Here is a 22,328-nt window from a genome sequence, read left to right as displayed (position 1 = left end):
TCGGCTTTCGCCATACCCACACCCTGCCATCGGATCGCCACTTTATGTACCGCGATACGTCACTACAGACAACGTTTTTCCACTTTTCAATCGTCCAGTGTTTACGCTCCTTACACCAAGCGATGCGACGTTTGGCATTTACCGGCGTGATGGGTGGCCTATGAACAGCCCCTCGACCATGAAATCCTAGTTTCCTCACCTCCCGCCTAACTGTTATAGATCTGCAGTGGATCCTGATGCAGTTTGGAATTCCTGTGTAATGGTCTGGATAGATGTCTGTCTATTACACATTACGACCGTCTTCAACTGTCGGCGGTCTGACAGTCAACAGAAGAGGTCGGCATGTACGCTTTTGTGCTCTACGTGTCCCTTCACGTTTCCACTTCACTGTCACATCGGAAACAGTGGACCTAGGGATGTTTAGGAGTGTGGAAATCTCGCGTACAGGCGTATGACACAAGTGACACCGAATCACCTGACCACGTTGCAAGTCCGTGAGTTCCGCGGAGCTACCCCATTCTGCTCTCTCACGATGTGTAATGACTCTGGAGGTCGCTGATATGGAGTACCTGTCAGTAGGTGGCAGCACAATGCACATGTCTTTGGGGGTGTCCGAATACTTTTGATCACATAGTGTACCTTCAAAAATACAGTTAGGCGTTCTTTGGGTGGAATTGATAGTTTGCAGAAAGTGTCCTTTCTTCTCAATTTTGCTTCTAGTTTGTTTAAATGTTGACTGAAGGTGTACTGCGTCATCTTAAAATATTCATAAAACTTTCTCTCATCAACCATGAGATGAGGAAATAACGTTCGAAACTCTTCCTGTACTGATCACATTTTCCAAACACTATCGATTCACGTATTTTTTCTTTTTTTGCGTTGCTTCTTTTTGTTGTGCCTCTAAAGCAAGTGCTGTTAGTCCTAATTTCCTATTACGAAAATTATAGAACGTATTTAAAACTTTCACAAACAGGAAGACAGAGCACTACTTTCAGACCATCTGAAGGAACAACAGAAACGTGGACGAGCGCGGGTTACGTGTGGTTTACGCAGGAACGGGCCGGACGGAGCACGGGTGTCACTCGTCCGGCGCTCGATCTTGACACCGCCCGGACTTTAAAACTGCAGACCACCTGCCACTCTATCCGAGGAACGGCCCGAAGAGTCGTGCGCAGGTCGGCGACGACTGCCTTCTGAGGTATTGGCTCCAGAAAGCAGTGCTTGCGTAGCACGTGGAAAATCCTGTATTTGGGACCGTCGGTGGATGCGGAAAAAATAGGACGTGTTGGAGCTGAGTGCACGAAGAGGTCGGAGCGCCGGCGGCGTCGGCGCGGCGCAGCGGATGCAGGCGGCGCCGCTCGGCGGGCGGCGCGCTAGGAGCCGGTGGGCCGGGGTGGCGCTGCCAGCCACAGCGGCATCCGCCAGCGCCGCGGCAGCAGCACAGGCAGGCCGGCAGCTGCGTGACGTCCCCCCACCCGGCCAGCTGCCGGCGGGAGGGGGCCGCCGCGAATGTAGGTCTCTGGGTCTGATTGGGTGCCGATTGCGGGTGGGGGAGGTGTGTGTGTTGTTGCTGGCGCGCGCGCCGCCGCCGCCGCCGCGGCTGCTGCAGCGGGTTCTCGCCCAGAGGTTGATGCCACAGTGAACCGGCGCGCCGAACACTCGCCTCGCCTCGCCACGACTGGACCGGACCGGCTCAGGAGCGTTGTCAGCCAGCGACCTCGGCCACCGGCGAGCACGAGAGCGGCCGGCTGGAAGACGCTCCAGGCGCGGAAGCACGCTTCCAGCCGCGGTCTGCTGCCACGCGCCGCTCATTGTTCCCGCGTGCGTGTGTGTGTGTGACTGTGTGCAGTAGTGGGCGGAACCTTCTCGCGAGGACACGGAACACCGCGGCGTCGCCGGCTTCAGTCAGTACGTCGTCGGCGTGCACCGGAAGTAACCACCGAGGCCCGTTTTGCGCACAAACTAAACTCATCTGCAGCTCGGATGCTTTTTCTGCTCCCACGCAAAACAGTTTTCCTTAAAATTTCACAGCTCACGTGATGACAGCTTTCGAAAACAACGTAATCTGACAATTTTCCTTGAGGTGCCAATTGACTTTCAACTAATACGCCGTGTGACTGAACTAGTGAGAACGGTGGAGGACCAACGTAGACGGGGGGACACGAGAAGAAGGAACGATATTACTTATCTGGCCACAGTTTCCCGCTAGCCGTGTGTGTGTATCGAGTGCAGTGCCCGCGCTGTGAAGTGAGCAGCGTCTCCAACGCCTCCACGCTCCTTAACGAGTGCATCCTTGCGGCTCTACCGGAAGTGAAGAACAGGTAAGCACCTAACAGACAATAGGAATTCTTCGTCTGTTACACTGTTTATAAATGTTATTAAATACGCTTACCGCAACCTTCACCACGGATGTGTTGCTGTTCTATCCATGCATTGAAATCTCCGGAGCTCCACCTCAATCGAGCACTCGTAGTCACTCACCGTTTAAATTCAACTTATCCCTGATATACGTCAATGTTAGGGTCGCTACAGAATGAATCTCTCTATGCGATTGTATGTACTATTGTCAGTGAAAATATAATTTACATTGCTTCACTGATGGCTCCCGTAATCAACACGACCTGCGTAGTCGTTGAAAGAAAATTACTCTGAAAAAAGGCATTCTCCGTCGAAAGTGAAGTAACTTGAGTTGCCATGCGATAAACTGATTAGCATATTATCCTTTAATGCAACCAATAGGTCACGTTGTCTTGTTCCTTCATTATGCCATAATTAAGAGCTCAGTATTTCATAACTGTACTAAAGCTTGATTTTACTTTCCAATAAACTGCGATTTCTGTAGTTGTTTCTAGAATCTATTTTGTTCGATTTTCAAACATCAGATCTGCGTTGATTATTTCAGGGTGGTGTGTAGGTATGTAATTGTCACTTTTCTCTTCATTACATGACTTTTTATAATGACCCCCCATGAATATTGTTAACACACTTTGCGCTCAACTTTCTGGTCGCATTAGGCTGAAACACGCGAAGTTTTGTGTTTCCTTATTAGTTTGAAACAGCGATTTAGATTGTCAAACACTTTCGAAATCGTGTGACTTGTTCAATCAAGGAGAGTCATTAACAAATAGTGTGTTACTAGGTGAAGAAATCTCGACATTAGACACTAAGAAGCGCATCCAAAAAATACTCATAGTTTACATGTCCAAGACGACGTGTATTTACTTGGGATGGTGCAGTGTTCCGTTATTCTCACCGTTACACCTGGCGATAGAAAAACTGCCGAGGCGCGGGCGAGTGCATCGCGGGATGCATAGCCACACACGGGACTGACCGCTCCTCCGACGCATCTCCGTCGCGTCTCTGCGCGTCCAAACAAAACTGAGCACGATAGTTTCTTGCACCTTTTATAACCTAAAATGGTATAGTAGTTTATCCATTGTGGTGCTCCAGATGTGTTATGAAAACTAGTTTACGTCCGGATATCTATAATGAAATAGCTATCCTGTATCTTAATTTTATGCCATGCCGTGAAGCAGATATGTGAGTCCAGACTTAATTTAGATGCAGTTTGCCGAAAGCCAATTAACTGACCAAGCCTCGATCGTATGTAATACCCTTCTGTCTACACAGCTACATGATACGCAAGAAAGCTGTAATTCTCTCTATACTTCTGTTCAAGGCTTCAGTAGAGAATCTGGAGACATCGACGAACGCACAGAAGACGAGCAGCTTGTCAGAGTTCATTCAAAAGAGGTTCAGAACTGTCTGCCTTTCATTTGCAGCTATTTTTATTGTCTGCTGTTAATGACAGAAATACGTTTGGGAAGTCCGTCGGGGCGGTGCTAGTTGCTTACGGCTATGGAAACTCATAGGCGAATATATATATATATATATATATATATATATATATATATATATATATATATATATATATATGAAATAAACAGGCGTAGCGCAGAATATATGGAAAAGATATTTACGTGAAATTTCCACTCCGCGATGAATTAAATTCATTTAAAAACTCTTGGTAAAGCAATTACGACAAGCGATAGCTATAATGTTTTTTTCCTCGCAGAACGCAGGCTGCCTGTTATCTGCATAACGAGTAACATTTTCAAACTAAATTTGTCTCTTGAATTTAAAAGAATTTTTATTCATTACGACATTTAAGTATTCCGAATTTTAATACCAGTTATGCGTGAACTGGATAAGGTTTAAGGTAGACACGTCCTGCTTTTAGATTTCGATCCAAACTTCAGTCAGTATTACATTGTGTCAACTCAAAGAATGCGGCATTGTTTACTTACGGTTAACGCTATTAGCATGATTTCTTTATACTGCAATCTGTTTGACATAATTACACTTCGAACACAACTCTTATATTGCAATTAAATTTTCTTACCATTTCTCCCCGGTATACTACACGTTCTCCTACATGTATGAAAGTTACTTTACGTATGGGATGAACAGTAATGAATGAGGGTTGAAATGCTATACTTGTTTACCGAATCTTGGAGTATTGAAGACTTTCTGAATGGCTGGAGCTCTTTACTTCATCTCTCCCTCGCACGAATTTTTAATGGTTTTTTAACTGATACAGAAACTGGATCTTACTGATTCAGGAATTAATTCACCGCCATTTGAAAACACACAAACGTTGAGCCGTACTTCTTTCAGCTGCAGGGAAGTATTCCAATGGAAAATATTGAATTTGATTATATGTCCTTTCTAAATTACATGAAAGCATTTCGTGGTAGTAGTGATTTAAAAACTGAGATATAAAATACGTAAGATATAATTTCTGCAAATTGGTTGTTCTGATGAAAAAGTTTCGTTACCAATTGTAATCGTTCGAATTACATTGATTTCATATTCGTCTATAAATTAATAAATGTGGCTGATTGAAATCTTTTTATATGTCATAATTTGAAGAAATGTGAGACAACAGCGTCAAGGGGATAGTACGTATTCTCCTGGAAGTGGAGGTGCATTTAACAGTTTGTTGGAAAGGAAGCCCCTTCTACTCTCATAGAATACGTTTCACAAAATATTTCAAGCTGACGTAAATAATGAATATTTTTTATTATTTTACTTATTTCTTGAGCGTTTAATGAAAGTGAGATAAAGAGTGACCTGTAGTACCGAAACTTTCTGAAGAAAACTTTTTTGACAAAAGATAAAGCTAACTCATTGATGACAAACTGAATTTCCAGAAATAGTGATGTTTGCGGTGACTACCCTTAAAATACATTACGGAGCTCGCACGTGGGGTATCAGCTGTTAGCTAACGGGACTTGGCGCAGTAATTCTAGCGCCTGCCGCAGTAGCTCTGCCGTCGTAGTCACGTGACCACACACTGCAGCAGACTCCATTCCTGGCAATCCCGCCCGTGTTCTGTTGAACTACGGCAGTAGCACCAGTACTTAAACTGTTTGCTATACTTTGAGATGAAAATTATAAAATGCGACTTTACTCATAAATTGTGCAGAAAGACACAGGTTTTTGAAAGTTCAGAAATTTTACAGTTTTTGTCATAGGTTTGCGTACTTATTTATGTGTTTCGTCTCGTTTCATACATGTAGCTCACACCTGCATCCCCCTGCATTACAGCAATATAAGCTATTTTATTTTTAGTAATTGTTCTTCAACGAGTTGAATAAATCCGTAAGTATAACATGTAACTTGGAAAACAGACCCTCATATACTGGAAGATCAACTTATAACTGACTCATTTTCCATTTTACTATCAACATCGACTTTAGTCAGCTCCTATGACAGGGGTGAATTTGTCTACGGTGATTGTGTAGAATTCATAAATCTGACTACTAGATAAGTTTAAGAACTCTTGCGGTCCATTTCGTTCAACGTTAGATTCATCTTGTAGTATGTTTTGAATGACATTTATAAGAAACAAAATGGGCGCTTCATTAACCGTCGTCACAATATAATGTTCTTTGTGTAAAATCTTGAGACATATAACAGGATTAACGTTTCAGATTAGACTGCTGTCGCAAATACTCTGAAATGCGTATACAACACTTACCTAATATAAACAAATTTTAAATTGTCTTCGATTTTAATTGTTGTTTCCAAAAATAACATATCAATAAATTATAAATAAAAGTATACTAATTTGCAATGCAACTATCGGACTGTTATATAAGTAGTTTGAGAATAGATTCAACATTAAAGCTATTTACGGTGAAGCAGAATTTATTTTGCATGTACATTTTGTTATAATAAGACATTACTAACGTTACTGTCTCTTTGGCGTATGAGAATTTGATAGTTCGTCTTCTGTTCATTCATCGAAGTCTCCAGCACTGTAGTTGCTGTCACAAACCGATCTCCAAATGAAAAGCTAAATTTTAACACCACTTGCCCGTATCATTTAACTAAATAGCTCGCAGCGACATCTTGGTTTTTTTTTTTTAATTTGTAAAATTCGCTTACTAAAGTCATTCTCTGTAAGTAGCTATTATAGCAGTACAATTTACACTAGAGAGAACTAGTGCTTAACTTACGCCAGGGGTAAGATGAGTTTAAACAGTAAGTGACAACTTAAGTGAGTAGGACCTAGCAGATATTAATGGATGGATAGCTCACCAATACTTTGATGGCGAAGTGAATCCGCGCATGAAATATAGTTTTTTTCTGTCACAATGTATGTAGATATAAATACGGTGAACAGGGCGTCTGTATTCGCAGTCACAAAATGAACAATGTAAGTCTTACGACAATAATGATTTTTCTCAATCGTATGAAACAGTATGTCAATGAAACTAATATCTCGAGAAAGATGAAATCGTAGAATTGCTGTTAGTGTAGTGTAGTATTTACTAGGAGATCATAACAGAAATTTTCCTACAGAAAATTATCAAAAGGAATACACTGAATTTTAATGATAAATTATGGCATAAATATCTATGTTGGCTCTACAATCTGAAGCCCAGAAACGTTAAAAGTAAATCTGAGTTATTGTAGCTCTATAATCAAAGCGTTGTGAATAATGTAAAAGCTATTACGTTTAATTGTGGCTGGTTTTGTCGACTCACGCTACTACACTCGTAAGGAATGATTTTAAATAGGGGAACTTCATGTGATTCAGCTTTGTTTAAGAAAGAAATTTTAGAAACTCCTTTCAAAAAGTACAATTTCAACTTTTGTCTCCTTGGTATTCATAGGTCTCAATGTTAAAGTGTTAGTCATCTTGGCGCCACATTTCTCCTCCTGAATTGACTAAACCACCCTTACATCTCTCCTGAGACAAAACAGTTTGTCTGCCCGTAATAAAGTCTCAGTTAAACGAAAATATTGTCAAGTCAGTACAAGATTTCATGAATGATTATTTTAGAGTGTACTACTGTAAATATTATTACAACTCACAAAGTTTTGCTAGTTCCTGCTGAACCTTTCTTTATATAGCAGATGCTGAATGAAAGAGAATTAGTAGACGTACGTCTGTAATATTGTAACACAAATATTTTATTGGTTCTTAAGTACATAACATCCATTACTGCTTAAGATATTTAAAATTTTTCACGATTCATTAAAGTAAATTGTCAAATATTGTTAGTTGTAAAGCATATGTAAGATAGAACACCATGTGCAGGAATAGAATAATTCTTTAATCATTGGTAGAGAGATAAATGTAACATTAACGGGACGGAATAATGAATCTGTGGTACAGTTCTGTATTAAACAGTCATATTTTATTAGCAGTTGTTCATCTCTATAAAGCAATCAGTTAACGTATGAGCTGTGCTGTTTCTTGTCTCTTTGACTTACTCAGAGAGTTGATGTGATTTAAAGGTGATACTTTTCCATCTAAGTGATTGTATAGAGAAGTTATTCGTTACGTTTATTTTCAAAATTTTCTACGGTAACCAAGGGATCTGCCGAAAATATGCAACATTTCGTTGACTTCCACTCATTCAATACTTCAGACTACGATGAGAGTACTTATCAAAATATCACAGTTTTCTATTAATTTGGTCGATGGTAAAACGAAAATCTTATTTACCCTCTTTTTATTCCATTAAGACAATTTTAGTTCTACTTGGTTCAGTATCGTGCTTGCAGTACTCATTGATAACTTTAGAACCGTTTCAGAACGCACGCTTATTCCTGGATACGACATCACTGCAGATAATGAGAACGATTGTCCGGAACGTAGGAAAAGAAGTACGACTGTCAGAATTTGACGTCCTTACGAGAAGGCCAACGGCAGTATCGAAGTTGCCACTATTGCCAAGTGAAACTCCTTGGTAATGGTTCCAGTCCAATGATTTGTCACACTGCTTGCCGCCTCGATTGTAAATGGGTTTTGCTCTGGAACAAGGATAACCGCACAATTGTTAACGTCAGGCTTTGTGCCAATGTCAGCGTGGTTACATGCTGCGGAGCACGGAAGGCCGTCCGGCGGTCGCTGCGAAAAACTCTCATCCAGAGGGCATGTCCAACCGCCGTGGCCAACTCGCACAGCCGGCGAGATGCCACGGATCGCGATTTCCCCTCCTCGCTGAAACATAAAGAATCTGCATAGCGGTAGAAAGCGTGAAATTTGGTGCAACGTCCACTTAGACTCGTGACCGGGCGCGTGTGGAACTGGTTGGCCGCCGTTCAACTTTGGATTAGTGCTTATATGCTCTGTTTAATATATACCGGAAAAAATGAGACAGATCCAATGGAGAAAGTGGAGGTAATATTATTTTTCCTCCATCATAGTAATATAGACTCCAAGTAAAACTTCTGAATGGCGTTTCATGAGCCGAAATTCTAATGGCCGTTTCCATTTCAAGGAAACAAATATAGCTACTCGCGCAAAAATACGTCTGCTAACTCTCTTTCATCCAACATCTGCTACACAAGTACGCAAGGCTTCAGTTGAAACTGGCAGAATGCACTTTAAAACGCAAAACAATTTACATAATCTAAACTGAACATAGTCGTTCATCAGATAGTACTCTAACTGGAAAATATTTAATATTCGTCCCACATTTTCGTTTTTACTGATCCTTCATTACTGGCCTTTGTTCTCGGACAGACAAACTAGCTGGCCTCAGTTTCTCCAATTGAATCCATTAAGGACTCAGTTGGAGAAACATGGGGACAAGATGGCTAAGAATTTAACACTGAAACATATACATAACATAGAGACAAAAGTTGATATTTCAGTTGTTTGAGTAGAATTTCTACAATTTCTGTCATAATAAAAGGAGCATCAGATCAGATACTCCAATTTAAAGTCCAGCATTATGAGTGTAGTGATGTCTTTAGGTTAGTTAGGTTTAAGTAGTTCTAAGTTCTAGGGGACTGATGACCATAGATGTTAAGTCCCATCGTGCTCAGAACCATTTGAACCATTTATGAGTGTAGTAACGACATTGCGCAAAAATAGCCACAAAGCTAACATCTGCTACATTATTCACGAAACTTTGACTACAGATCTGCAATAACTCACATTTAGTCCTGATGTTCACTTTCAGGTTGTAGAACCAACATACCCATTTATACGCATATGTAAACAGTTATAATTAAGGTTTAGTGTATTCATTTTGTCAACTCCCTACAGAAAAATCTCTGTTGCGATGTCTTTTTAAATATTAAAGTAATTCTTCCTTCTTCGATTCTGTTTTTCTCGAGGTATTGACTTTATTGACGTACGGCTGTACCAATTCAATGGGAAAAGTCATTTCTGTCAAAACATGTCACGAAAAGGTAATTGTGTGACAGCGAATCTGGATGCACTTGTTCACAGGTGGAAACATACTGCCACATAATACTTTGAAAAACCAGATAGTATTTGTGGGCAGTTTTGTAATACTACTGACGTCATCTCTTTTCTAGTAGTTTCTTACGCTCTCAGTAACACAGGAAAATACTTTCGACAATGTTTACGCTGGTATATACAAAAGAAGCTAACTGTCATTACAGTAAACTTTGGAGCGGCCACATATAAGCACCTGGAAGGTAGTGGATGATTTTAAATTGTTTCATTGAATTGACGCACATAAGTAATTGCGAAACTAAAGTTTTTGAACTCTTAAAAGTGGTGCCATGGCAACATGTTAACTTTTAACTGCAAACCTCTACTGCTAGGGTAACGTGTTGTGGCCTATTGACCGAGTATCGAAGTTGAAGCAATTTTCTCTGTGCGCGCAACCTTATGTAAACAATAGACAGCTCTACAGAAATCTTAAAAAATCATAAAACTTTCAAGCCCTACTTTAAAGTTAACCACAGAGAGAAATTATATTAAAACGCTAACGTCAACTGGAATTGAGATCATAGTGATATTTTTGACGTGGTACAAATGAAACAATGACTCAGAGATATAAAGTTATTGCCGAATCAGTGGATCAGCCTTACCAAGTTTCCGTCGCAGTATGACCGCCGCTTACTCAGATTCATCATTTCTGATGTCATAGCATCCAAGGAGCCTCGTTCAAGGCAATATTTTACAACTTCCCGGGTTTTACTGCAAGACCGTTTTCCAACTACGTTCTCCCTGGCGTCATAGCCTTCAGTCTTTCAACTGCTTTAGTGTCGCAGAATTATATTCATGAATGACTTTTGACTATTTTCTGATTTTTTTCGCTGTTCAGAGCTTTGGTATTAGGAGCTTAAGTTCTGCAGACAGAAAATTCTGCAAAGATCAAGCTTCATTTCGCTTAAATCGAACCTGGAGTTTAGTATACCAGAAATGTATAGCACTGTTAAATTCTTAAATTTTCTTTCCTTCTCTCTGACACTGTTCCTGTCTTTTACAAAAATATTCTGATTGAAGTTTACATACCTACATCTTACATCTAAACCTGCTGCAATCATTCAACTACGTGACCTTAGAAGTTAAGTCCCATAGTGCTCAGGGCCATTTGAACCACTTCGTACTTCGCTGTTGGCACTACACACGATGGCAGGTGGCGTTCTGCTGACATTCGCCAAACCCAGACCCTTCCATACGACTGCCAAGGGGTACAGCGTGACTGACCACTCCAAACCACCCGTTTCCCGCCATCCACTGTGTGCTGGCGACGCTCTTTGCACCACGTCGAGCGTCGTTCAGCACTAACTGGCTTATGAGTCACCCACAGTCACTTTGCCGTCTAGATTGCTGGTAGCACTTTGGAGCACAAGAGTGATCCTTTCCGCCGATATAATGCCATTTCTTTTGCAGCCAGCCCCTGCAATGTTGGATGGTCGCTCGCCGTCAGAACACGAGGTGTACCTAGTTTTGTTTTACCTGTGGACGTTCCTTCGCATTTCCGTTTCACAGTCACATCACCAACAGCCGACTCGGGCAGCTTTAGAACAGTTGAAATGCCTCTTGTAAATTTCCCGCTCACATGGGACGACTAGTTCACACTCTGAGTCGCTGAGGTCTCCTGACCGACCACTTCTGATTTTCCTGCTTCTTTGCTGGCGACAAAATACCTCTCACCTCACTTTACATTAGCAGGTCCGCCTCTCTTGACGTCTATTGATCAATTCCGCATTACATAGGGGCTTTTGATCAAATAGTGCTTGTCTTTCCGCTGCCTCATCTCATTTTATTTTGAGCATTTCTAAATCCTTTTTAACTTCTCGGATCCAGCTCTTTGTTAATTTTTGTCCCCGGATACATCTGAAGATCTGTTTTGTCAGCCTATTGTCATTCATATTGTGGAAATGTCTAAAAATATTAGTATCCTTTGCCTTATTGCGTCTGACATTTTTCTGTATTTTGATTTATTTCGCCACTGGTGTTTTTTAAACTTTCAGTCTTCTTTGCTTCCTATTGACGTAATATTTTCCGACGACTCTTTTGCCTTTTCCAGTTTGTTTACTTTTTTTGCCATTTCCAGTTTGTTTACTTTATAACTCCTCGCTAGACAGTCCTTTGCGTAGAGGTGCTCTGCTTTCGCTTCCGATTAGTAATGCGTTATTTTTGCAGTTCTTGATGTGCAGTTCTTATTATAAATGTTTATTGATATAGTATTATTTCATTTTATTTATTCATTTGTCTGTCCCGGTCTGTGCCCTGCAACAATATACCGGGTGTCCCTCCTATGTGTCGTCAAGCGGCTTTTCTCCGGTATTTCGGCAGATATATTCAATTTCGTTTTCGTAATGTATAACTGTCGTCATACCAAATAAATACTGCTTATCGCGTCTATCATCAGACGTCCAGTGTCAACGAAAAGCGTTGGTTTGTTTCCAGTTACAAACAAAAATGTTTCTAATGGGGAATTTAACGTGCCGATTCGATAAAGCAGTCCGAAGTTAGTCTACTGAGATACTCGCTCCATCGATATTGAAGTGTGTTACTAAGGACTGTTAAACACGAAAAGTGACCAGCAGTCCAGCAGCAGACCCCATCCAACTCGCCACGCGTCGCGCGCTGCCCTGCCTTGCGCTCTGTTACCGCCAAGCTGCAGCGCTGCTCAGTTAATGCTGGAGTACCGGTTATTCTTCGCTTTTTACTGTCCCTGTCAATACGTATCGATAAAATAAATGTCACACTAGACTAATTTGGGTTCTCTCTATCAAATAAAAACCAAACTAAACTCCGACCGAAGAGGCCTTGGAAGGTGCATCGGCACCGACCGTTAGCCGTGCCATCCTCAGCCCACAGGCGTCACTGGATGCGGATAAGGAGGGGCATTTGGTCAGCACACCGCTCTGCCAGCGGTATGCCTGTATACGAGACCGCAGACGCTACTCCTCAGTCAAGTAGCTCCTGAGTTTGCCTCAAAAGGGCTGAGTGCACCCCTCTTGCCAACAGCGCTCGGAAGACCGGATGGTCACCCATCCAAGTGGTAGCCCAGCCCGACAGCGCTTAACTTCGGTGATCTGACGGGAACCGGTGTTACCACTGCGGCAAGACCGTTAGCTCGCTCTATCGAATGGGACCGTAAAATTCTATTTTCGAAATGTTTTGTTTCTAACTGGAAACAAACAGACGCTTTCCTTCGACACTGGACGTCGCATGGAAAACGTGGTGAACAGCATTTGTTTGGGCCGAGTTCATTTACACATTGCAAAAACTAAATTGCAAATATCTGCCGAAACACCAGAGAAAATGCGCCTGACCTTTCTTTGTGCAGACACCCTGTATGTGTGTGTATGCACATACACCTCTTGTTTTTGATCTCATAATCCTGAGAATATATTCTAGAACTCGGTAAATGTATTTTAGTCTGTTTTATGTAAGGGCCCAAATACACAGAGGTGTAGAAAGCCCTCAAAAGTTGAAACGTTCCTTTCGTCTGTGCCTCGGAGCTTCTGCAGCGTGATGCGAAATAACACTCCACTCGCGGCATCGGCCGGAAACCGTGTGCTGCGATGTGGGGCGCGCGGGACAAATCATGGCGACGTAGTGTTCTGCAGATTTAACCAGAATGGATTATTGCCGGACCCAGATTATTTCCCTGCGCTGCAGCACGTCTAAAATCCTTCTTAATAAGGGTCATCAGCCGCCTTTTATCTCTCGAAGCACGGTTAAACTTCTCAATATTTCAAAGTCAGTATTTAAAAGACGTGTAGCACTCCAATCATTTTCATAAACACACCGAAATCAGTCCATCGGACTGGAATAAGTTCAGCGCTAACAGATCTCACACCGCCTCCAGCTGCATACTCATAATTTCCGCCGAAAATCTACACATAACAAAACGAGAAAACAACTTGGTGTCAGTAACATGAAAATGGAAACGTCGTTCTCAGATTTCCACGGAATTTCTATGAAACTTCACCAAGTCCGTCTCGATGTCTGACAACGCCACTGTGCGGGTAGCTTGGCTCCACAACCAAATTTTAGGCCTCTGATACTGACCGCCTGCTCATCCAAAAGCAACAGTCGCCTAGAAAACCGGAATGTACCTAAGCAGAAAACCACCCTGCCTGACTTGATCCCATTTTCGATTCTTGTAGACTTTCCGTAGTGTAGAAATAGCTTGGATGACCATACTGGGTTACCAACTACTGACTTCAGAAATACTTCTCAGAGCACGACGTCCGCCCCTGCGAGCACACGATGGCATCTGAACCAGCGAGGCCTGCCGTCGACTACTCATTTTCAGAGCTCCAGACCTCTCCGCGAAATTGTTAAACATTTAGGCCTTCCAGCCATTCAGAATCAGAAGCACAATTTAGGCAATTTCGTTGCCCTTATTTCCTTATCCTCCTTGCAGCGTAATAGCAAGGTATTGCTTCCTGGCAGGAACTGCAGTGAGTCTGAAGTCAGCCTACACAGCTGTGACCAATATACACTCCTGGAAATGGAAAAAAGAACACATTGACACCGGTGTGTCAGACCCACCATACTTGCTCCGGACACTGCGAGAGGGCTGTACAAGCAATGATCACACGCACGGCACAGCGGACACACCAGGAACCGCGGTGTTGGCCGTCGAATGGCGCTAGCTGCGCAGCATTTGTGCACCGCCGCCGTCAGTGTCAGCCAGTTTGCCGTGGCATACGGAGCTCCATCGCAGTCTTTAACACTGGTAGCATGCCACGACAGCGTGGACGTGAACCGTATGTGCAGTTGACGGACTTTGAGCGAGGGCGTATAGTGGGCATGCGGGAGGCCGGGTGGACGTACCGCCGAATTGCTCAACACATGGGGCGTGAGGTCTCCACAGTACATCGATGTTGTCGCCAGTGGTCGGCGGAAGGTGCACGTGCCCGTCGACCTGGGATCGGACCGCAGCGACGCACGGATGCACGCCAAGACCGTAGGATCCTACGCAGTGCCGTAGGGGACCGCACCGCCACTTCCCAGCAAATTAGGGACACTGTTGCTCCTGGGGTATCGGCGAGGACCATTCGCAACCGTCTCCATGAAGCTGGGCTACGGTCCCGTACACCGTTAGGCCGTCTTCCGCTCACGCCCCAACATCGTGCAGCCCGCCTCCAGTGGTGTCGCGACAGGCGTGAGTGGAGGGACGAATGGAGACGTGTCGTCTTCAGCGATGAGAGTCGCTTCTGCCTTGGTGCCAATGATTGTCGTATGCGTGTTTGGCGCCGTGCAGGTGAGCGCCACAATCAGGACTGCATACGACCGAGGCACACAGGGCCAACACCCGGCATCATGGTGTGGGGAGCGATCTCCTACACTGGCCGTACACCACTGGTGATCGTCGAGGGGACACTGAATAGTGCACGGTACATCCAAACCGTCATCGAACCCATCGTTCTACCATTCCTAGACCGGCAAAGGAACTTGCTGTTCCAACAGGACAATGCACGTCCGCATGTATCCCGTGCCACCCAACGTGCTCTAGAAGGTGTAAGTCAACTACCCTGGCCAGCAAGATCTCCGGATCTGTCCCCCCATTGAGCATGTTTGGGACTGGATGAAGCGTCGTCTCACGCGGTCTGCACGTCCAGCACGAACGCTGGTCCAACTGAGGCGCCAGGTGGAAATGGCATGGCAAGCCGTTCCACAGGACTACATCCAGCATCTCTACGATCGTCTCCATGGGAGAATAGCAGCCTGCATTGCTGCGAAAGGTGGATATACACTGTACTAGTGCCGACATTGTGCATGCTCTGTTGCCTGTGTCTATGTGCCTGTGGTTCTGTCAGTGTGATCATGTGATGTATCTGACCCCAGGAATGTGTCAATAAAGTTTCCCCTTCCTGGGACAATGAATTCACGGTGTTCTTATTTCAATTTCCAGGAGTGTACATTTAGGAGAATTAGGAAAGATCGGCACGTTACCTCCAGACTGGAACATACCACTTTCCCTGGCGTACACAACAGCCACAGAAACAAGCACATGGGCGCGTTCCCGGAAATGATACGTTATGCTTTATTTGTGTGCTTTATTATGTAGAAAAGGGCAACTAGGCTTTATTGTATAGATAAGATTATGCTTTATTATATGGATAAGAATTATTGTGTGTTTTGCAAGTGAATTTATTTGTATGTACCAAACATATTTAGCCTATCCATTACTATGGGCCTTCAGTGGTCTATAATAGAAAGAAAATCGCTGGTATATGGTACAAAGAATAAAGAGCGTTCAAAAAATTTTGCACAGTCGTCTCTAACTTTTTATTTCTTGCAGGAGGAGAATGAAATTTTTTGTGAACATACTTGGAACATTTAGCTATACATTGAGCTTACTCAATGTAGCCTCCATCAGATGTGACACATATGGCCCAACTTTCTTTCCATGATGTAAATGCACTTTGGTAAAATTCTGGGGATCGACTTTTACACCATCGCTTGACACAGGAAATAAGGTGTTTCTCACTATCAAATGTTTTATCGCGCATATGGGTCTTCAGACGACCAAAGAGGTAAAAATCAGACGGAGCCAAATCCGGACTGTATGGAGGACGGGGAACAATTTTACAACCCATTTTCCTGATTTTCTCGTGCGTCATAAGGGCTGTATGGGGTTTGGCATTGTCATGGTGTAGTCTGATGAGCTGACCCTGAAGCTATGGTCTGTGGGTCTTGAAGGTACGTCGCAGGTTGTCCAGTGACAAACAGTAACGGTCCCGGTAAATTGTGGAGTCAGGTTCCAAAAAGTCAATGAAAATGACACCACACTGATCCCAGAAGAAGGAAGCCATCACCTTTCGGCCCGCTGTTCGTGAACGTCTTGGCTTTTTCTTCCGAGGGGAACCTGGATGACGCCACTCCATGGATTGGGTTTTGCTCTCACGTTCGGACAAAAACAACCATGTTTCATCCTGGGTAATGACGCCATCAAAACATTGTTTCCACTCTTCAGTAAAGGTCATCACGAGCCCCTCGCACACATTCTTCCTCATCGTTTTCATTTCTCTTGTCAATAACCTAGGCACCCAACGTGCACAGATTTTTCTGTACCCTAGTGACTGTACCAGTGATACCACACTACCCAATGACAAACGAGTCATTTCAGCAAACTTCCGTGTCGTCACGCATCTGTCATTTTGGGTGATTTGATCAATGCTGTCCTTATTCACATCACTCACCGCCGTCGATGGTCTACCGCATTGTGAATTGTCCAGTAGAAAGAAATCACCTTCTTTAAACCTCTGCAACCACCGCTGAATACTGCTGCGATCCAATGTGTCCTCCCCATAAACAGGGAGCAACTACCTGTGAATCGATGTGGCAGAGTCATCGCCGGTCTTGATGAGGAACTCCTTCACCGACCGTTGTCGCAACCTGACACCTACTTCACGGTCCATTATGGCTCACCTGTAAATAAAAGAAAATATTTTTATATACCAACTTATAGCTACATGTTCCAAGTATGTTCACAAAAAATTCCGTTCTCCTCCTGCAAAAAAAAAAAAAAAAATAAATAAATAAATAAATTAGAGACGACTGTGTAAAACTTTTTGAACGCCCTTTGTAATTAGACATATTTTGATCTGAGATTTGTAGTGATCTTTGGCAGTCCGTTTAAATCTAGCTGTTTCTGTTTACACCTACATAGCTGTGGTTTTGCTTCCACCCATTTTACGCCCTACTTATGATTCTGTCTATTGCTCTTTAAGTGGTAAATTCGCATAGCACGGGTTTCTTGCAACTGGTGTATAACAGTTAAAGGTTTCTTTGCACACAAACTGTACTGTAGCACACTGCACATGCTGTTTGTCTCATGCTTTAGGGCTCACTGAGGGATCATGGGAGCTGTAGGGAGTGGGGGGGGGGGAGGGATTTTAGGATGGGGATGGAGGAAAGTTAGGTGGTGAGTCGCTATGTGTGTATTAGTTTGAATGTTGTTCTTCTCGTAATGCTCTTTTCGTCACTGAGAATGTTTTCATTTTTATTTGTGGCCTACTGTGTGAAATATTCTTAGCGCACAGTCATCATTCCCTTACATTTGTTGTTATGCCATAAGCTTGCGATGTCTGCTTTTATCTCAGTGTGATGGTTATTTTGTTTTATTAGATGTTGTGCATATATGGAGTGGGTAGATTCACACCCGAATGCCCTTGTGTGTTCTTTGTACCTGGTGCTAAAATTTATTGCATTCGTGTCAAGATATTTAGAGTTGCGACTATTACATGTTAATTCATATACCCCTCTTCTGTCACAGCTGTAGTTGTTTTGTCCTATTTATCTTGAAGAATATATTAATTTTATGTCTTTTCAAGGTATAGCTAATCTTGTGTGTGAGTTGTTTGTGGTATGTTATGGTGTGTCATTCTGTGTTGAGGGGTGTGTTTTGTGGTGTTAGGGCGCATTGTGTTATTATATTTCATAGAGAAGGCCATAAGTGAAACTGAAAATGTTCTCAATGGCCAAAAGAGCAAAAAGAGAAGAGCAATATCCAAACTAATTCACCGTTCACCCCAGGAATCGACGATCCTTCAAGCCCTTTTTCAAGTGACCAAAGGAGTAGTAGCCGCATAAGGAGACATCAGGACTACAGAGTGGGCCTGAGTAGCTCCCACTTGTCCGTAATGGTTGAGGCTGGCCTCGCAGATCGACCGACACCTTGCGTCGAATCGCGACCAGCACGGAACTCCACACTGGTGGTTTTCGACTGACCATACATGTTCTTCCCTCTCCGATCGATGTCTACCGGTGTTTGTCCTCCGGCAACCACCAAAAAATTAAAAGCACGTCGATCGTGTACGGCGCATTTGGTAATAACGTCACCATAGTTCACAGTTCCGTATTTACTGCACTTTTGCAGGAAAGATAAGAAAGCCATCCAAATCCCTCACCTACGTGTCGGTGCATAGATACACGTATTGGAGCCTCGCTACGTTGCATATACAATGCAGCAACGTCCTCAAACGACAAATTTTTGATTGTCCTTTATAAATGTAATTAAATACCATAAGCATATATTTGTAAATATAAATAGCTAGAATACTTCGCACGCTGACACTTCTTGATGTCCCAGTATTGAAATCTACGCAATTTGCGGAAGGGTTGAACTTACGTCACGTTGAACGATTCTCTTCAGTCGTCATTGGTCCCGTTCTTGCCGGTTCTTGCGGGTGATTTCGGAGATTTGATGTTTTACCTGATTCCTGATATTCACGGTACACTCGTGAAATGGTGGTACGGCAAGATCCCCACTTCATCGCTACCTCGGAGGTGCTCGTGCGCCGACTATAACACTACTTTTAAACTCCCTTAAATCTTGATAACGTGACATTGTAGCAGCAGTAACCGATCCAACAACTGCGACAGACACTTGTTGCCTCATGTAGGCATCGCCGGTTCCAGCGCCATGTTCTACCTGTTTACATATCTTTGTATTTGAATACGCATGCCTGTACCAGTCTCATTGGCTCTTCAGTGTACTATTAATGACTTACGTGTCCGTTATGTGTATCTGTTGTGTTTATTAAACTTGTGGAAAAACGCTACTATTATTAACAATGATGCGTCACAAAGTTTATTCGCGGCATCAGTCTCGAGCCTTTTGTACTGGTCGGGACTGGAGACAAGGCTCAGCTGAAACAATAAGGTAGCGCCGCTGGAAGCAGACCGGGACTGTGACAGAGAACTTGCGGCCGCAGCCTCGGGCGACCGCCAATGTCGCCGCGGGTGGTCGCCGCGGGCGTGACCAGCCTCCAGCCTCGCTTGCGGCGGCTCCAGCCCACCGGCTGCGACGGCCGCCGCCTGCTTGTCCTGGACGGCGCTGTCGCACTTCCCTCCCACGTTAAACACCTGTTCGGGCTTATTCTGTGAGCAGTGAACCTCACAAGGCCCTCGCTCCTTACGCAAAGTTCGCAAAATTTAAGAATTCGGCCAACTAGAGCTGCTACAGAATCAAACTGATAACAACGGTTGCAAATTCCCTATTACCTACATCTACATCAAACTCCGAAACCCACCTAATGGTGTGAGGCGGAAGACAGTTCTTTTACTATTAACAGAGTCCTCCAACCCTGTTTCAGCCGCGAATAGCGCGTGGGAAGAATGATTGTCGGCAAGCCTCTCTATTGCTCTAATTGCTCGAATTTTCTCTACGTCGTTATTACGCGAGACGTATGTGGGGGAAGTAATATGTTGTCCGACTCTTCCCGGAAAGCGCTCTCTCGAAATTGCAGTAGCAGATCTCCCCCTGACACACGACGCTTTCCTTGTAAGTTTGTCAATGGACTCTGCTGAACATCTCCGCAACGGTCTGTGGCCAGCTAAACGATCCCGCGAGGAAGTGTACCGCTTTTAGTTGGATCTTCTCTATCTCTTCCATCAGTCCTATCTGGTATGGATCCCAGACAGATGAGCAGTACTCAAGAATCGGTCGAGCAAGCGCCTTATAAGCCACTTCCTTCGTTGATGAGTTACATTTCCTTAAGATCCTTCCTATGAATCCGAGTTTGCCATCTGCTTTACCCAGTATTTGTTTTATGTTGTCACTTAAGGTCACTCTGGATAGTTACTCCTAGATATTTTACGGCAGATATTATTTCCAGTGGCTTGTCATCAATTCCGTAGCTGCAAAGTAGTGGATTTCTTTTCGTATGGATGCGCGATATGTTATATTTATTTATGTTCATGGTCAACTACCAGCATCTGCACCATTCATCAATTCTCTGGAGGTCATTCTGCACATCGTTACTATCTTCTGGCGTTGCTACTTTGCTGTAGACAGCCGCATCATCTGCGAAGAGCCTTATAGAGCATCCGACGCTTTCTGCTGCATCATTTACACTTGATTGGACCACTCCATAAATTACCTTCACATCTGTCGATTTTGTTTCATTAAGAAAGACATGTTGGATTCTGTTTGCAAGGAAGTCTTGAATCCAGTCGAAAATCTGCCCCGATACTCGATAAGTTCGTTTTCTTTTTTACCAAATGCCAGTGTGGGACGGTGTCAAATGCCATCCTGAATTCAAGGAATATGGCATTAACCTGATTGCCTTTGTCTACGGCGCTGTAGTTCTCATGGAGGTACAAAGCGAGCTGAGTTTCGCAGGAACTCTGTTTGTGGAATCCATGTTGATTTTTACGGAGCAGGAGCACTTTTGCATTCATACATATTATAATAATGTGTGTGTGTGTGTGTGTGTGTGTGTGTGTGTGTGTGTGTGTGTGTGTGTGTATGTGTGTGTTCGAAATCTCTTCCTAAACCACCGGACCAATTTCAATCAAACTTGGTACACATATATCTTACTGTCAGGCAACAATCGCTATCGGGATAAAAGCTACCTATCTCTCATAGTTCGGAGATATGACGTCGTAAACGATGAGATGCATGAGAAATCTGCCGCATTGTGCACGATCTTTAAAGTTATTACCTCTTTGCTACTAGCACTATTGGCAGGAGAGTTTGCAGACAGTATCCACCTATGCCTCGGAAATTGTGTCATTGTATAACACATATATCAGGAAATACTAGCTCATAAACACTGATATGTGTGAGAAACTGCCGCATCATGCAAGACCTTTAAATTTGTTACTTCTTTCCTACCGGCTCTATTTGCACCATATTTCTCACACAGTATCCATATATGTCTCTGAATATACCTATACAAATATATTATTGTACGGCACATAATTCAAGAGATATGACGTCTTAAGTCCCGAGACGCGTGAAAGAATGCAGCCTCATTCACGAAGTTTCAATACATTTGTTCGTTACTGCTAAGACACGGCTACAGTCGAGTCAAGTCGAAGGAAACCCCGAAACCTGGCAAAGCTTTTGACAGCTTTCAAGTGCGAGGCGCCAGCGGCTATAGCCGAAAACGATAGCCGTCTATAGAGCTGTGAAGAGGCGTTATCATAGAGGAGTTTTCAGTATCGCGTCGTGGATACGTGAAGCAGCTGCGCTCAGCGCACAGGAACTGTCAGCTATCATCTCACACCGGGTCCACTACGGGAATACATGTAAAGGTCTCGTTTCTAATAGAAAACTGGCAAAATCAGTACAGGGCAAACGCCGGGTTCGTCAGCTAGCAAAATAATATAAAAATGCCGGCTGTGGTGGCCGAGCGGTTCTAGGCGCTACAGTCTGGAACCGCGCGACCGCTTCGGTCGCAGGTTCGAATCCTGCCTCGGGCATGGATGTGTGTGATGTCCTTAGGTTAGTTAGGTTTAAGTAGTTCTAAGTCTAGGGGACTGATGACCTCAGATGTTAAGTCCCATAGTGCTTAGAGCCATTTTTTTTAATATAAAAATTTAAAGACGGACAAAATTACGTCAATGTGGAATTTGAAATGCGATGGGAGTAGAATCGCATCTTGCACCTGTACTGTCCTCTCATTGGAGCGGTGATTCTCAGAACCTAACTAATGCGCCCCACATAAGTCTAACCAGACGCTGCTATAGCTACACACGTCCTCCGGCTAGTATCCCTCGCTACAAGATTGAGGTTAATATAGTTACCACCATCGTATGACTATGTCATCTACGTTCTACG

General features: G+C 43.5%; 1 protein-coding gene and 1 pseudogene across 1 annotated transcript in view; one reads left to right on the top strand and one right to left on the bottom strand.

Moving 5' to 3' along the window:
• The first annotated feature begins 1,695 nt into the window (after positions 1-1,695).
• The window catches only part of LOC126237541 (transcriptional regulator ovo), an 864,856-nt gene continuing 844,223 nt past the window's right edge, over positions 1,696-22,328 (top strand). The window contains 1 exon segment of the mRNA XM_049947726.1: positions 1,696-2,321. The gene's annotated coding sequence lies outside the window, so the exon portion shown is untranslated.
• LOC126238492 (5S ribosomal RNA) lies at positions 12,758-12,875 on the bottom strand (annotated as a pseudogene).

Source organism: Schistocerca nitens, chromosome 2 (genome assembly GCF_023898315.1).
Source record: "Schistocerca nitens isolate TAMUIC-IGC-003100 chromosome 2, iqSchNite1.1, whole genome shotgun sequence".
NCBI classification, from domain to species: Eukaryota; Metazoa; Arthropoda; class Insecta; order Orthoptera; family Acrididae; genus Schistocerca; species Schistocerca nitens.
Note: the sequence above shows the minus strand (reverse complement) of the source record. Positions and strands in the feature narration are given on the sequence as shown.